Below are 16,608 nucleotides of genomic sequence, written 5' to 3'. Positions count from 1 at the left end.
CAGAAAAAGCATTTGACAAGATACAACATCCATTTATGATTAAAACACTTAATAAAATAGGTATAGAAGGAAAATACCTTAACATAATAAAGGCCATATATGACAAACCCTCAGCTAATCTCATAATTAATGGTGAAAAACTGAAGCCCTTTGCTCTACGTTCAGGAACACGACAGGGCTGTCCCCTATCACCTCTGCTTTTCAACATAGTGTTGGAAGTCCTCACCAGAGCAATCAGGCAAGAGAAAGAAATAAAAGGCATCCAAATTGGGAATGAAGAAGTTAAATTGTCACTCTTTGCAGATGACATGATGCTATATATAGAAAACCCTAAAGACTCCACCGAAAAGCTATTAGAAACTACAATCGAATACAGTAAATTTGCTGGCTACAAGATCAACGTACCAAAGTCCATTGCATTCCTGTATAGTAACAATGAAATCTCAGAAAAATAAATTAAAAAAAAAAACAATTCCTTTTGCATTACAATAAAAAGAATAAAATACCTAAGAATAAACTTAACCAAGGATGTGAAGGAACCATAATCTGAAAAGTATAAGACAATTTTAAAAGAAATTAAGGAAGACACGAAATGGAAAGACATTCCGTGCTCATGGATTGGAAAAGTCAACATAGTTAAAATGGCCATATTACCCAAAGCAATATACAGATTTGATGCAATCCGCATCCAAAGCCCAATGGCATTTTTTAAAGAAATAGAATAAAAAATCATCAGATTTGTATGGAACCACAAAAGATCCTGAATAGCCAATGCAATCCTAAGGAAAAAGAACAATGCTGGAGGTATCACACCCTGATTTTAGCTTGTACTACAGGGCAACAATAATCAAAACAGCATGGTATTGGCAGAAAAACAGACACACATACCAGTGGAATAAAATTCAGAACCCAGAAATAAAACCACGTAAATATGGACAGATAATTTTTGACAAAGAATAGAAAAAACGTACAATGGAGAAAAGACAGTCTGTTCAATAAATGGTGCTGGGAGAATTGGAAAGCCACGTGCAAAAGAATGAAACTGGACTGCTATCTGTCACCATGTACCAAAATTAATTCAAAATGGATCAAAGACCTTAGCTCAAGACCTGAAACAGTAAAGTGCATAGAAGAAAACATAGGTATTAAACTTATGGACCTTGGGTTCAAAGAGCATTTTATGAATTTGACTCCAAAGGCAAGGGAAGTAAAAGCTAAAATAAACGAATGGGACTATATCAAACTAAAAAGCTTCTGAACAGCAAAATAAACCATTGACAAAATAAAGAGGCAACCAACTGAATGGGAGAAGATTTTTGCAGACAGCACCTCTGATAAGGGGCTAATATCCAAAATGTACAACAAACTCATACAACTTAACAACAAAAAAATATAAACAACTCAATTGCAGAGGACCTGAAGAGACATTTCTCCAAAAAGGACATACAAATGGCAAATAGACATATGAAAAAATGCTCAACGTCACTAATCATCAGAGAAATGCAACTGAGATATCACCTCACCCCAGTCAGAATGGCTATCATCAACAAGACAAATAGTAACAAGTGTTGGAGAGGCTGTGGAGAAAAAGGAACCCTCATACACTGTTGGTGGGAATGCAGACTGGTGCAGCCGCTATGGAAGGCAGTGTGGAGGTTCCTCAAAAAATTAAGAATAGAATTACCATATGACCCAGCAATCCCTCTCCTGGGTATCTACCCAAAAAATCTGAAAACATTTATCCATAAAGACACGTGTGCTCCAATGTTCATTGCAGCTTTATTTACGGTGGCCAAGACATGGAAACAACCAAAATGTCCTTCAATAGATGAATGGATAAAGAAGTTGTGGTATATATACACAATAGAATACTATTCGGCGGTAAGAAAAGATAAAATAGGAACATTTGTGACAACATGGATGGATCTTGAGATTATAATGCTGAGCGAAATAAGTCAGACAGATAAAGCAGAGAACCATATGATTTCACTGATATGTGGTCTATGAACCAAAAACAACAAAAGAGCAAGACAAACAATTGAGCAACAATAACTCATAGACACAGACAATAGTTTAGTGGTTACCAGAGGGTAAGAGGGGAGAGGGGTGGGAGATGAGGGTAAGGGGGATCAAATATATGGTGATGGAAAGAGAACTGACTCTGGGTGGTGAACACACAATGTGATTTACAGATGATGTAATACAGAATTGTACACCTGAAATCTATGTAACTTTACTAACAATTGTCACCCCAATACAGTTTAATTTATAAATAAATAAATAAATAAATAAATAATAAATAAGTAAGTAAATAATTTCAGGAGGCTGTGTTAAAATAAGAACTATAACTGCAGACAACAGGGCTATAATAGGAAGTGTGGTTTTTCATCATTGTTCTTTCTTATGTGAGTTATTTAATCTACCTTGCCCTAATTTCCCCATTGTCTGTCAGTTAAATTTCAAATAAACCAAGGTAGTTTAGGCCTAATGGTATTAATTTAGACTAAAGGAGGACCTTGATTTGAAACAACCAACGGTAGATTGGCTACTTCCAAGTAAGAATAATGTTTATCCTGAAAGCAAAACACTGTGAAAAGCTGCTATAAATCTGTGTCGCACGTGATGTTGTTTTTCTCTTTCCCATTTGTTTCCAAAGCTTAAAGGAGAGTTTTCATAAGACACCTTCTTCTTGGAATTCTCTTATACTCTGTAGTAGCTTATTACACTGAAGAGGACAGTACACTTAGTACCTACAGAGAGACTAACTGGTGGGACAGAAATTGGCATTTAGTAGTAGAATAACATGGGAAATACATTTGTTAAATACGTAATTTAAAATAATGTGGAAAGTATAAACTTGCAAATTTATTTTAGATTGCTTATAATATTGTAAATCTGTGTAAAATAATGCTATATTCAATCAAAATAGCACTTTAGAGGAGGTGTTTTAAAGAAAGTTACATGGACTGGCTTAAAGGTTCCAGTGTACTCATGAGCCAAATTTCATGTTTATGGTAACATGTGCATTTTTCTAAGAAAAATACCCACAGTTTTCATCCTATTCTCAAAAGGTTCTGTGACACTACCTCTCAGGATAATATCACCTTTCCATCAGAGTTCTCTTTACCCTGATTATTTCTTTTGATTCTGAAAATAATACTGTGAAGAGAAACAGAGAATTGTTTTCATTCTTATTTACACGTAGGAGAATAAGACTCATGAATGTGAAGTAACTGGCCCAATCATACTGGTAATCAAGTTTAGAAATCAAGCTGAGATGCCAAGAAATCTGACATCTAATTCAATGATCTTGAATATGAGATTAAGAATGATTCAGTGAGTTTGAAATACACTGAATATACTTCTTTTAAAATGTGACCATTGATTCAACTTTATTTTGCTCACTAAAAATAAATACTAAATTTTTTTTTATTAGAAACTGTTACTCCTCTTGTCAACTAGACCTTTGTCTAATAGCATGACCCAGTATCACTGCAATATTATAGTTTAGATTCTGACAGGAGGTAAGAATACCCTATGAAGATTGTGAATATTGAATTATGTGGTGGGGGTGAGAGGATGAGCAGAACTTATTTGCAAAGCAGATGTCCTGAAAGGACAGTATTTCATGTCTTTGCCATCAATGGTAAATGGAAGGTTATTTGATAAGCAAAGTCAAAAGAACAGTCTTTTCCTTTCACGTAAAAGGAAGTACAATACTGATATATCAAAACAAAAGACTATACTAACAAAAATGAGTTTGTTTGTTTGTTTGTTTTTTTTAATTGCTTTTTCTCTTTTGATTTGACTTGACTTCTTTCCCCCAACTGAACATTCGGTTAGCACTAATAAATTAGAAAGTAACCTTTGCCCACAGATGAAAAGTGGTATATGTTTTGGAAGTCACAGAGCTAAGGGAAATGTATGGGATTTTATGAAGTAAATAATTTTTGGTTAATAATAAATTAACTGCCCATATTCAAATAAAGTAAATGAGATTTGTATAATGAATTCAAATAGGTGATCTAATTTAAAAAATTTAATGACTTTCTACTTCTATCAGGTCAAGGCAGCATTACAATAATAATGCTACTGCTCAAGGCTTTTATAAAAAATTTTTAAATCTTTCAATACATCTTTACTGTGATCAAAAATAAACTCCTTTATTGGAGTGAGCTTTAACTTCTTCATGTCACAAAGATACATTTAACACTCAGGATTCAACCAAAGAAACATAACCAATAAGAGATATATACCGTGGGTGCTAAAAAAATGTATACACATTTTGAGAAAGGAAAACTATTAAAATTGTAACACTCAATATATACCGATAACAAAAGAAGAACACAAGTCACGTTTGACCTCTGCAATTACAAGAGATGCTCAAAGTGGTTACCATCTTCTGATTACGATGAACTACTGAGCAGCGTTGACCAAAGTGTCCTTTTTTATACATTGTTTTGGCATCCCTGATACACATACACACACACACACACACACACACAGAGGGTGCCAAAAAAATGTATACACATTTTAAGAAAAGAAAACTGTGTTAAAATTGTAATACTCAATGTATACTGATAGCAAAAGATGAATACAAGTCACATTTGACTTCTGCAATTATAAGAGGTGCACAAAGTGGTCACCATTAGTGTAATTTTAATACAGTTTTTCCCTTTCTTAAAGTGTTTATACATATTTTTGGCACCGCCTGTGTGTGTGTGTGTGTGTGTGTGAGAGTGTGTGTGTGTGTGTTTGTGTGTGTGTGTGTGTGTGTGTGTGTGTATAAAGAGATTTATCACAAGCAATTGGCTTACAATTATGGAAGCTGGCTGGTTAAGTCTGAAATCTGTAGGACATGCCATCAGGAAAGGCAGGAAATTTTTTTGTCTTATAAACCTGGGCTTTCCTTACAAGACCTTTTAACAGATTGAATCAGGCCTACCTAGATGATCCAGGATAATCTCCTTTACTTAACATCAACCAATTATGGACTTTCATTACTGCTAGAAAGTAACTTCACAGAAACACCTGCATTAATGTTTGATTGAATAACTAGGGACTATGTCCTAACCAAGTTGACACACAATAAACTGACCATCACAATGCATTACTTATATAGTAAATTGCCACTTGGTGCAATAGATAGTGCTTAGACTAAGTTTGTTACCAAGTTGTGAATAATATTCATTGGCTCTTTGTCCTCGAGGGAAAGAAATCAGTCGAGAGACAGCGTTTTGTGCAAGTATAGGTTAGTAAGAATTTTATTAGTAAAGGCAGATACACTCCAATATGTGGAGAGGACCAATCCCAAGGGACGGAAAGGCTTCTCCTTACATTGTGTGAGGGTTTTTATCTCTGTGGGTAGAATTGTCGCCCCCTCTCCCTTCTCTTTCTCTCTTTCTCTCCTGCTGAGGTGCCCAGTCCTCCCTTTTGGTTCTCAAGGCAGTTTCTGTCAATGTTCTTTTTAGGATTTGTTTGAGAAGCTCACTAAAATGGTCCTGACAAGCACGATGTGTGCTCTGATAAGCAAGATGTCTTCCTCCCTTCTCTAGCTTCTAACAACACATTGATTTAGGGGCATGTATAAACGCATCACTTTGATTTAGGGGCATGTGTCAGCCTGGAATTCTGCTGGGCTAGTAAGGCATTGGTGCCCTAAGTGAGGGCAACTGCAAAGGGTCTTGACCCAAGTAGGAGCTGCAGCAAGGGGCCTCCTAACCCGGGCTAGGTCTCTCCTGCTTATTTCAATCTATCAACCTACCCTATCAAATTGACACATTGTATCCCAAAGCATATATTATTTATTCCCATGATTTTACTAGTCAAGTTGCTCAAAACCAGGGGTCAGCAAAATTTTCTAGTAAAGGGCCAGAGAATGAACATTTTAGGCTTTCAGACCATATGGTTTCTGTGGCAAGGAAAGTACATAAATGAATGGATATGGCTGTGTTCCAATAAAACTTTATTTATAAAGATAGGTGGTTTGCCCTTGAACTACAGTTTACTGACCCCTGCTCTAAATCAGTATTTAAATTATCAATATCATCATGGATTGTGGAGCGTTTTCTGAATACATGTGAACAAGGTGTGTATAAGACCCTGTGTTGGAGCCTTGACGAGTTGTAAGTAGCATAACATCTTAACATCCAGTTGGAGGACTGGATATGCAGATAATTGAATGCAAATACAAATCAAGGTAAAATTTTATATAATTAAGGTCAATTCAAAATGCTCTGGGAGGACAGATAAGGCTGTCCTTAAATATGCCTGTGGGGCGGGAGGGTGGTTGGTTAGCTCAGTTGGTTACAGTGCCATGATGGTAACACCAGGGTTGCCGGTTCGAGTCCCTCATGGGCCACTGTGAGCTGCGCCCTCCACAACTAGATTAAAACAACTACTTGACCTGGGTCCTGGAAAAACACACTTAAGATAAGTAAAAGTTTAAAAAAAAAAATTATTGTGGGGACTAGGTGGGGTTGTCCCAAATAGTTGACTTCTGAGTTGGCCTTTAAGGAAATCTATAAATAGAAAAGATAGGGTGGGGAGCAAAGGGAGAGAGAGACAGAGACACACAAAGAGAGGAGAAAAGGACAGATAATACAGGAAATATGCTTGTTGGGCAGTGAATAATCCAGTGTCACCAGAGGATGTGTGGAGACAATAACTGAGCGTGAATTTAAAATTATAGGCCAGAGCCATATTGTAAATAGGCTTTGTTACACTAGGAAGTTTAGCACTTATCCTAAAGGAAATGGGGGAGACCATTAATTACATTTGAGGAGAATATATATATGTGTCTACAAAGTTCCACATAGTCTCATTTAAAAAAAAAATTTCTTGCAAGATATTGTTGATTACCTGCCTAGCACTGATTTTTCCCTTTCATTGAGTACTCTGATGCTCTTTTAGGTATGCTTTCCCCATGTACACCTTGCACTTTGAAAACTGTTCTATTGTCCTAAGAATAATCTCATATGCCTTGCTATGGTATAAAACAAATAATAATAAAAAAAGCTGTAGTCTATGACTAAGGAAACTGAAGATATGTATTTAGTGGGAAAGCTTTCCATTTGCAGATAGTTTCTATGGCACTTAAAGCCTAACTTATTAAAACCTTTGTCAGTATAAGTACTGTATGAGTTGTATGTACTAGATATAAAATTTGGAAGTGGAGTTAAAACAATCAATATCTGTGGAAATTAAATAACATAGTAAGTAATATAGGTTGTACTGTACCCCCTATTTGGTATTTTAATGTTTCTACTATCATACTGAAATGTAAATTTTATTTTAAAACTTAGAATCTTGTGTAAAGCAATCTAATGGGAAGACATTTATAGAGAAAATTTGTTTTCATTTTGTAGAAGTACACAACAGTTCTTTTCTTTTTTTTGACTACAGAGAATGAGTGTAGCCTCAAGAAAAATAAATTATGCTGCTAGAAACTATATGTAGCAAATGATTTATTTAAGGTATACTTTGAAAAGTGTACACGAAATGCTAACAGTGTGAATAGCTATAAAATGGCTTTGCCACTTCTCACAAGAAATGATCCATCTTGTAAATTTTGTGTACCTGCTGGTGTCTGTTTGCAGTTTAAATTTAGCTTTTCAAGGACCGAAAAAAAAAAAAAAAAGATGCTTTTGATCTCCTAACATTGGCAATTATCTCTAATTATAGGAAGAGTTCTCTCTGTATGTGAAACAGCCCACTTTTTAAAAATTTTATTTCTGTTCATTGCACATTTTAACTTGTGCTGTGCTTCCAAGCATCTGTTGGATTTAGATCATTAGCATCTCCACCAATATAGCAGTCAGTGAGACCAGAGAGTGTTTTCCTGCTGATAACCATGAGGAGAAAAAAAACCACAAGTCATTTTTCTCATTTCCAGTTAGAATCCTATCTGTGAAATTGAGCTCAATGCTCAGTCACAGAATATACACTGCTACAAAGCAAAACATGCAAAGTCAAGTTCAAGATGAATTCCTATAGAGCCTGGATGTGTTTTCTCCTGATATACTACTGTGAAAATTATCGAAATGTTATTTGGGCTATGTTTTCGTTCAGTGGATGCATGTTCCATTGACACATAAAAATTCAGGAAATATGAATGTTACCTCCTTTCAGAAATGGCTAGGGTTTTTCAGAGTGGTAAAAAGAAAGATTCCAGAGCTGACTACAGTAGAGCTGAGAGGTGTAAGAGTAGGTAGTCAGGGACTGAGTGAGACACCCCACCACTGATCTCACAACTGAGCCTCAGTTCACATAAACTCACAAGGAGGGCTGCATCAAATTACCACTCAGATGACTTCTCCACCTTGGTGCCTGGGACCACTCACTCTGGCTGGGCATTGCTGATATAACTCAAAACAGAACCATGTTATATGTTGAAGGACTCATACTTTTTTAGGTTTACACATTTAAAATAAAAATATATGTTCCACAAAAAATAAATGAACCACAAATGTACTCTTTGGGTGAACTGTCTTACAATCATCAAGTTCACTTGGTTACATATACTCTCCCATGCGGTGGAATCACTGCATTAATGGCCGCATTCATTCACTCTTCTATCCATGTTCTGGAGTGCTCTCCAAGTCGGGCACTGGGCTTGGCAATGTGCTTTGCTTTGATCAAAAGCGGTTGTGCAAATGTGATGCAAGAAGTTTTAAAGGCATTTGTGTTTTCCTGCCTGCTGTTTTTTTTTCCTTTTTTTTTTTTTTTTTTAATTTTATTGGGGAATATTGGGAGACAGTATGTTTCTCCAGGGCTCATCAGCTCTTTCAATCTAGGAGGGCGCAGCTCAGCTCCAAGTCCAGTTGCTGTTTTCAATCTTTAGTTGCAGGGGGTGCAGCCCACCATCCCATGCAGGCGTTGAACCGGCAACCTTGTTGAGGGCTCACGCCCTAACCAACTGAGCCATCCGGCCGCCTTGCCTTCTGTATTTAAACTCTGTCGTCACTGTGAGAAAGTCTTGACTGGGCTAATTTGCTGCAGGAAAAAACCGAGTTGCCCCAGGTGTTCCAGCCAAGACCATAGTAAGATAATTCAACAGCCAGCCAACCTCGGAAAATGCAGATGATGCCAACCAAGATCAGCAAAGCTACCTAGACAACTTGTAGTTCACCATAGATAGACAAATTCAGTCAAGAAATGTTGATTCCAGTTTAGATCAACTAATCCCTGCAGATCATGAGCTAACCTCATGTTTATTTTCGTTTGACACTGAAGTTTTGTGGCTGTTTGTTATACAATGTAATTGTAGCAATGGATACACTTTGCGTAAAGACAATTGAAGCATGCCCAGAAGACTTCCTGCATCCTGAAATCTGTATCTGTAATCAAGGCAATTAGTCTTTACAGGGGCTCAGCTTGAATTTTAAAAAGGTGTAGACATTGCCGGCTGAATATTGCACTGAAGCCTTCACTCTTCACTCTTGCCTGTTCACACATCCCTGGAAAGATGAGTTGCATACATCACAGATGGCATTCATACTCTCCACTCACCTACACTGCCTTCCCTAACCCTAGTTAAGATACCATGTCAATTCTGAGATAGGTGGTGGTAGACTTTATGTCTTCAACAGCTGCTGGCAGACAAGAGAAGGTACATTAAGGAATGCAAAGAGCAGGGTCTGGGTAGAATATAGCTGTGTATACATGTGTACATATTAATTGGTAACTGTGTGCGCCTGCTTTCTGGAGTGTGTGCAGTTGAGTTTATGTAGAAGTAGGCTCACTCTCCCTGTTGCTCCAGAATTCTGGTGGAGACCGTGACTCTCCAAATCTTCATTCTCATGTGATTCAGAATAAGTCTGTGATGTTAATAGTGTCCTATAAATGTGGAAGCCCTATGGCATATACAAACTGAGAGACTGGTACATAGAAGGCTACTTGTGAATTCCATGGTTTAATGATTGGTGAGGTGTTCCTCAGTGGAAAGTGCTCAATGTTTTCTTCTTTTCTTTATTCTGCATGGATTTATTGATCTTCTCTTATGTACCCTAGAGGTACAAAGATAAATAAGGCACCCTCTCGTCCCTCTAGGGTTTTAAAGCCCAATCAAGAGACAAATGCCGAGAATATTTTTGTATAGTTTTATAAGTGATCGTTTTCAACACTGATCAAGGTACTCTGGAGAAACAGAGTGAACAATTATGTTTGGCATAGGAATACAGGTGGAATCCATAGAAGGCTGCACAGAATATGTATTTTAAAAATGAGTAGGTGAAGTAGAAGTTCTTTAGGAAGACAAAAAGAAGGAGATAAAAGCTCCTTAGAGAAGGGGAACAGCAAAAGTATTTGAAGAACTGCACAGAGATAGGACATCACTAGTTCGAAGAATAGTAATTTCCAGGCCACCATGTGTCAGGGCTTAATACATGAAGAGGAAGGAGGAGGAAGCTGGAGGCCATAGAGGATTGGGGAGACATGAAAAAGAGGTTTGATTTTATCCTGTAAGCCATGGATAGATTTATGAAACAGAGACATATAAAAATCAGTTTGGCATGTTAGAAATGTTAGTCCAATAGTAGAATTATGGAGGATGTTTCCCCGAAAATAAGACCGGGTCTTATATTAATTTTTGCTCCAAAAGACGCATTAGGGCTTATGTTCAGGGGATGTCCTCCTGAAAAATCATGCTAGGGCTTATTTTCCGGTTAGGTCTTATTTTCGGGGAAACACGGTAATAGTTTAGATATATGCTGTCTGTATGGTAGCTACCAGCCACAATTTGAATACTGAGTCCTTGAAATGTACTAGTCAGAATTGAGATAGATGAGCTGAGCAGTGTAAAATACACACTGGATGTCAATGACAAAGAAATTTTAAAGAATGTAAATCATTCTATTAGTATTTGATACTGACTATATTTTGAAAATAATATTCTGAATATATTACATTAAAGAAAATGTACTATTAAGAGTAATTGTACCTGTTTCCTCTTGATTTGTTTAATGTGGCTACTACCATTTTTAAAGTTATGAATGTGGCTCCCATTGGCTCTCCCTGCTCCAGGTGATACCTGATTGATGACCCAGGTTGTGACTATAGAGTAAAGATGGAGAGGATTTGACAGCTGGTAAAGGAGGGGGACCTGACAAGGGTCTGTGAGGCGCGCAGAGAGCTAGAGAGTTATGACTTGACTGACAGGGACAATGGTGAGTTCAATAAACAGCATATAGAATCCAAGACGAATAGGAGCTAAAAATGAGTTTAGAATTTAATATGTTGTGTATGGAATTCTGCTAACAGGTGGAGAAGGTGAAGAAATAACCTACATATCACTGGTGTCTAGAACAAATACTGTATCGAGAAATAAAGACTTAGGGGGTGATTAGCTCCTAAAAGAAAAAGGAAATCACAATCATCAATGATACTGCCTCCTAAAAGAAGGGTAGAGTGAAAGAGATACAAAACTAGGGGATCTGGGGAACACAGTACTCAAAATTAAGGGGGAGGGAAAGGAACCCATTAAAAAACGAAGTCAGAGAGATGGGGGACTTCAAAGACTGTGGTTTCTGAAACTTGTGGGAGAATACATCAAGAATAAGGGAGACTGAGCATTGTGTTACAGTAAAAGAGAATTCATAGACAAGTAAGATATGGCCTTTGGATTTGAAAATTATTAGCACTGCACTGTTGCCTTTATTCTGGTTCTGAGGATTTTTGCCAGCATTCAAAGTGTTCTGTTAATTCAGCATTAGTAATGGCTTTAACCTTCTTGACAACTTCAATTAGGCTTTCTCTCAATTGCTATAATTGTGAGTAGAATTTGAAAACACAGTTTCTGATAAAAATCTATTTTAATTACTTGATTTGGGGGTACAGCATACAATAATGCAACATCATGTTACTCCTGTGACTCACCAGTTTGGGTATTTCTTTAATTTATATAAATTATCTGCAATCCCCAATGTCCATATATGTCCAGATTTAAGTTGTTGCTATCTGTCTCTTTTCCCTGACCAACTACCCTCTCTACCTACCCCAATAGCCTTAATTGGGAGGGGGCAGGGAGTGCAGGTGTCTTAGATTGGGTTAACTCAAAAACAGACCTCGCGATAGGATTATTGTTCCAGGAATAAGAAAGAGTGCCCGGAGGAATAATGTAAGGTAGAAGGGAAAGCGGGACAGGCAACAGGAGGAAGCCAAGGAAGAGTACACTTTTGGGTGAAGTCCTATAAAGAGCTCCTTACTCTTATCTCATGGAGGACTCTGGCTGGTAGAAGTGAAAGCCCACAGAAGAGGAGGGCACAAGAGTGGCCTAAGGGGATCTAAGGAGCCTAGGTCAAACATGAGCATTACCCTTACATGTGGGATCTCATCTAACTGAACACCTCTAGCACCCAGTTCAGATCCCATCCTAAAGACCCCCAAGAACAACATCAACGCTGCTCCTCGTGGATATCACCCAGCATCCCCTCTTCTATGACTCTGAATTCCAAAGTGCCATTCTGTAATTCAACCTGAGCCTTTTTTGGTCACATGCTGTTGTTAAGCCTCTGATTGTCCCTGGAACCTTAGCTACCACCTTCTGACCACCTTTCAAAGTAGTCCTTTGGCTTCCTTTAAGAATGTAATTCTCTACTGGCCAAATGGAGTCAGTACCTCCTGAATTTTATTGAGACCTAGAAATTGTGTCTACCCTATCAAAGCCACGGACACCAATGTCGGTTTTCCTGGAGTCTAGTTATACTCTTCTTTAGCCAGATGAAAATTAGTTCCATTAAATTTATGGGCTTTTGTAATTATTTCTCAGTACCCACTCTGTGCCTACAAGGTTATTGCATTATGAAAATGAATAAAATAGTCTGTCTCCACAAGTTTGCAGTGTACTGTTGAATTGATAAATGTGATATTCAATAAAGAATAATGTAATAATTGCATATATGTACACATCACACACACATAAGTTCTGACAATTAACTTCGCGAACTTGTTGCAATAATGTTGCTAACACTTTTTTTTATATATCAGAGGGATCATTCATTATGAATTTGTACCCAATGGACAAACAGTTAACCAAGTTTACTATTTGGAAGTGCTGAAAATGCTGCATGAAAAAGTTAGACGACTTGAACTTTCCGCCAACAATTGATGGCTCTTGCATCACGACAATGCACCAGCTCACACGGCACTGTCTGTGAGGGAGTTTTTAGCCAGTAAACAAATCACTGTATTGGAACACCCTCCCTGCTTACCTGATCTGGCTGGCTCCCAATGACTTCTTTATTTATCTGAAGATAAAGGAAATATTGAAAGGAAGACATTTTGATGACATTCAGGACATCAAGGGTAATATGACGACAGCTCTGACGGCCATTCCAGAAAAAGAGTTCCAAAATTGCTTTGAAGGGTGGACTAGGCACTGGCATCTGTGCATAGCTTCTCACGGGGAGTACTTCAAAGGTGACTGTAGTGATATTCAACAATGAGGTATGCAGCACTTTTTCCAGGATGAGTTCGCAAACTTAGTTATCCAACCTCCTATACATACAGTGTGGCATGTGTGAGAGCTTAATTCTTCTTATGGACAAATTCTTCTTATGGAAGGTTTTAGAGGAGATGAATAATTTCAGTAGGGCTTAAGGATGAGTAAATTTGAAAAAACATTTGCAGCAAAAGAGGTAGTTTGTCCAAATGCACAAAGGTAAGAAAAAGAAAAGGGTTATAGATGAATGAAACCACTTTATTATGGCTAGAAGATTCTTCTGATGTAATTAAGTCTACTCCAAAGCACTCTTCCTCTTAAAATTGTGAAGTATAAGGTGCTTATGTTTTTCACAATCCACAATGCTCTCTATTCTCAGTGTCACTTCACCATTATTATTCCATCTTCTCAGAACAAATCCTGCTCCTTTTTAACACCCACTAACCACATTACCGTCCTCTCACATCAAGATTTTGACCCTGGATCACAACCTCCCTCTTCTCCCCTAAGTCTGTGATCATTCAGGGAAAGTTTAATGATCATGTGCTTCTCCACCCAACATGCTGGCCTCTCACCTATTGACAAATGTCAAGGATCTTTCTCTCTCATGAACCCTACTATGAAAAGAGCTCTCACATTTAATTATAAGAATAATAACTCCTCCAACTACAAGAATCTTGTTTCTCAGACTGTAGCCAACGTATCAATCTATTTTCCTTCTTTGCCCTCAGTACCTGCTCAAAATTTATTTCAGCCTTGAATGGCTTCAATTTTGGCATCAGGTCCTATGGCCTTAACCTTTTTGACTATAGCTCTTTTGAATGGGGAGAAACTAACTCAAAACCCAGCAATCCATTGCCAGCCTGCAGGCAATCAGAATCTCTGATTACGGACAGTCATTGTAGTTAGAAGACATTTGAACACCTGAACTGAAATATCTGGTAAAGTAAGATCCAGAATCAGTATATGGAAGCCAAATAATGTGTACTTGTCAAAGTTATGAAGGAACAAACATTAAAAGCTTTTCAGACATGAGCAGCCTTCAGAAAGGATGATGGAACAGATGTAATAAAGAAGCATGGATGGAAAATTCTAAGAAAGAGTAAAAAGTGAAATTGAGAGAATATGTCTTTGATGATTTTCTATTCCCCATGAGACCCTATTATATTTTCTGGTCAGTGAGATTCTACATTTTTTATAATAAATTCTTTGTTTACTTGAACCTGCCTGAGTGTACTGCATTTTCCACAAAATAATCTCTAACTAACACAGATAGTACGTCTGTTTGTTTCTTTTACTGTACCCAGGCTTTTGTTGAAATACACATATAAGTGATCCAGAGGTTTCCCCATTCCCATTTATGCCAGAGAGAAAAGCAATCAAAATCAGTTGTGGAATTTCAGCCTTACAACGCCTAAACAAATTAATTTTGTTGACTCCTAAAACTAAGCAGTGATATTTATCATTTTGATCACTTAGAGAGTAAAATTGTCATCTTGTAAAAGTTTAACTATAAATATATGTTCTTTCAGGAGTGTTGTGACTTCATGTTTCCCAAGAGTATCTGATATATGACAATGCTAAATTGTAGGTACCAATAATACAATTTTCAGGTTGGTCATATAAAAATAAGTTCATGAGTAAACATTTTCCTATTTCATTTCAAAATGGGAAATAACATTTACAGGCGTGGCCAGATGGCTCAGTTAGTTAGAGTGTGAGCTCTGAACAACAGGGTTGCTGGTTCAATTCCTACATGGGCCAGTGAGCTGCGTCCTCCACAACTAGACAGAAGACAATGAGCTGCCGCTGAGCTTCTGGAGGGGCGGCTGGATGGCTCAGTTGGTTAGAGCATGAGCTCTGAATAACAAGGTTGCTGGTTCAATTCCCACATGGGATGGTGGGCTGCACCCCCTGCAGCTAAAGACTGAAAACGGCAACTGGGCTTGGAGCTGAGTTGTGCCCTTCACAAGTAGATTGAAGGACAACAACTTGTTGCTGATGGGCCCTGGAAAAACACAGTGTTCCCCAATAAAATTTTTTTAAAAAAGAAGAAATAACATTTACAGAAATGTTTGTTAAATATTTGATATTGTAGAACAGGAGTCAACAAACTATGACCTACTGAAATCCAGCCTGCTGCCTTTTTGTAAATAAAGTTTTATTGACTCTACAGCCACATCCATTCTATGTATTGTCTGTGGCTACGTTCATGCTACAGTTGACTTTTGACCAATAAGGGTTTGAACTGCATAAGACCATTTATATGCAGAATTTTGGAATAAATTCAGTAAATGTATTTTCTCTTCCTTATGATTTTCTTAATATTTTATTTTCTTTAGCTTACTTTATTGTAATGCCTATGACATAGAAAATATGTGTTAATTGACTGTTTATGTTATCAGTAAGGCTTCTGACCAACAGTAGGCTATTAGTAATTAAGTTTTTGGGGAGTCAAAAGTTATATGCCTATATTGACTGCGTAGGGTGCAGAGCACGTCGGCACACCTAATCCCTGCATCATTCAGTGGTCAACTGTATAGTGGCAGAGTTGAGTAACTGCAACAGACGCTATGTAACCCACAAAGCTTAAAGTACTTCCTATTTAGTCCTTTGCAGAAAAAAAATTTTTTTTCTTACCTCTGCTGTAGAAATAGTGGAACATTATTTACCAACTTAGCAGAACAGCCTAAATACCACAATGGAAACTTAGATGTCTGCGTTTTCTGGGTTATGCATTCACAAAATGTTCAACCTTCATGTAGGGAATAAGTGGAATTATTTTTGTTCTGTACAGAATCATGATAAACAGGGAAGGATTGATTGATTTTAAATATAAGACATCTTTAATAACAATGGTAAGTAACAGATGGTATTTTATCTAGAATGAATAAAGTTAACAAAACAAAGAAATCAATGAATTAGAATTCATCAGGGAAATTAAGAAATAGAAAATATGGGATTGTATGTAAAAGTATACAGTGGTTTCAAAAAAATAGTAAAATAACAATGGTCTGACATTCAAATGGAAGTACCAGTTGAATAGAAAGTGGGCTAGGCTGTTAAAAAGGAGATGGGTATTTCATGATTAATATTAAGGTCAACTTGTTTAAAAATACAAAGTTGTAAAACTGAAGAGACAAAAATATGAACTTTATGTTTCTCAAGTC

Source organism: Rhinolophus sinicus, chromosome X (genome assembly GCF_036562045.2).
Source record: "Rhinolophus sinicus isolate RSC01 chromosome X, ASM3656204v1, whole genome shotgun sequence".
Lineage (NCBI taxonomy): Eukaryota > Metazoa > Chordata > Mammalia > Chiroptera > Rhinolophidae > Rhinolophus > Rhinolophus sinicus.
The sequence above is the reverse complement of the archived record's forward strand: the minus strand, read 5'-3'. Positions refer to the sequence as shown.